This window comes from Ranitomeya imitator, chromosome 1, assembly GCF_032444005.1.
Source record: "Ranitomeya imitator isolate aRanImi1 chromosome 1, aRanImi1.pri, whole genome shotgun sequence".
In the NCBI taxonomy this organism is placed as follows: domain Eukaryota; kingdom Metazoa; phylum Chordata; class Amphibia; order Anura; family Dendrobatidae; genus Ranitomeya; species Ranitomeya imitator.
The window spans coordinates 75,778,673-75,780,788 of NC_091282.1; the positions used below are offsets into that span (position 1 = coordinate 75,778,673).

The following is a 2,116-nucleotide window of genomic DNA, read 5'->3' on the forward strand; positions in this document are numbered from 1 at the left end:
TGACTCACTCATCTCCGCTCAAGAGGATGCACGCTGGAGAAGGCTCAAGGGCAGGAGGACCAAACCGCAGATAGCTGCGCACCAGCGGCCCACTCACAGTTCCAGCTCCAGCCCGAAGGCTGCGAGAAAGGGATGCCGCAGGTGCCCTCCCGTGAGCGTGCCTGCCAGCCCAGGAGGAAGCCTGCACCTGCAGACAAGCAGAGCAAGCTATGTCATCGTCACCAAGTCAATGAGATGCAAATGAGTTGATCAATCCCCACCAGCCAGGGGGGGCCAAAAAGGGCCAAAGTGTCAAGCGAAGGCAACAACCTCAAACAAACTGAGAAAGAAAGAAACAAACAAAGAAACCAACCAACCAGCGGCAACACAGGGAAGGTGGCATCCTTCCCCCACAAGGAGGAGCCAAAGGCCACATCTGCTGCTTTGAGCTTCTCCAAAGTATCGCTTCGGCTCAGCAGAGCATCTTTTGTGTTCTGTCTTTGACCATAGAAATCAGGGGAAAGCGCGAACGCAGTCCCCCACTACCACAAATTATGCAGTCGAGTTTCCCGCATTTGGGGAAATCGCAGGGGTCAGCACACCCGGAGTGCAATGGATAACAATTGATTACAATACAATAATAACCTCCCCCCTCCCAACAATACTAAACCTTTACCACATGCCTCCATTTCAAAAACTTCAGCCTCATTCTCCCCAAATCTTTTCTTGTCCAACACATACACAGCGTACAGTTTATCTAATATCATCCTCAGGCATCCATCCACAGTCACAGTTTTCTTTTTAAATACATATAAATTTCTGACATCCCACAATACTTCTTTAATAACAGCTATCATAATGTATAAAATTCTTGGAGTTTTCATACTCACCGCACCCAAACCAAACATTATCAAACCAAAGGACAAATTATTTAATCCAATAAGTTCCTTAAATAAAGGGCCCATTCCCTTCCACACATCCTGAGCCACTCCACAATTCCAGAACAGATGTACAATACTTTCACTTCCATGACAACTCTCTCTGTGACATGCATCACTACTTCTTATGCTCCGATTTTTATAAAATTCCCTCACTGGTAGTGCCCCATGCATACTCTGCCATAAAATGTATCTCTGTCTATTTGACATTCCATCAGTCTTCAAGCTTTTCCACACTTTCCCAACATCCTTACCTCTCACCATATTTATGTTGCATTGTAGCTCTTTCTCACCAATAAAATTTAACACACTCCTCTTATCTTTCCAGACATCATTTCCTAAACCCTCCAGCTCAAACTTTTTTACAAAATTTCCAAAAAAACAATACCATTTAGGACTTACAAAAGCACACGGTCTCCTCAAATCTCTACTCAACCATCCTAATTTGCATAAAATATTCCCACTCAAAAATCGCAACAAGCATGCTGATTTCCACTCACCTCCTAGCACTCTTTATGCTGCAAAAAGGACATTCACACCCAAATATAATTCAATATTTGGAAAGTTCATTCCTCCATTTCTCCAATCTTTCATGACCGTCTCTCTTTTCACTCTCTCCATTTTTGTTCCCCAGAAAAAAACAAGCAAAATCCTATTCAGTTTTCTCAAAACCGAATATCCAGGTTGAAATACTAACGCAACATACAACAACATCGGCAAAATCACACTCTTAATTATTAAAATCTTACCCACAAAAGACAACTCCCTCAATTTCCAAAAATTTAACTTTTTTCATCACTCTTTCCCACATCCTCCCAACTTTCTCTTCCATCCAAACTTTCATGTAACATAGTTAGTAAGGCCGAAAAGACATTTGTCCATCCAGTTCAGCCTATATTCCATCATAATAAATCCCCAGATCTACGTCCTTCTACAGAACCTAATAATTGTATGATACAATGTTGTTCTGCTCCAAGAAGACATCCAGGCCTCTCTTGAACCCCTGAGTTCGCCATCACCACCTCCTCAGGCAAGCAATTCCAGATTCTCACTGCCCTAACAGTAAAGAATCCTCTTCTATGTTGGTGGAAAAACCTTCTCTCCTCTAGACGCAAAGAATGCCCCCTTGTGCCCGTCACCTTCCTTGGTATAAACAGATCCTCAGCGAGATATTTGTATTGTCCCCTTATATACTTATA

The 2,116-nt window shown here is 42.9% G+C and overlaps 1 pseudogene; it reads right to left on the reverse strand.

Moving 5' to 3' along the window:
• Positions 1-493: 493 nt before the first annotated feature.
• LOC138660427 (U1 spliceosomal RNA) lies at positions 494-644 on the reverse strand (annotated as a pseudogene).
• Positions 645-2,116: the final 1,472 nt, after the last annotated feature.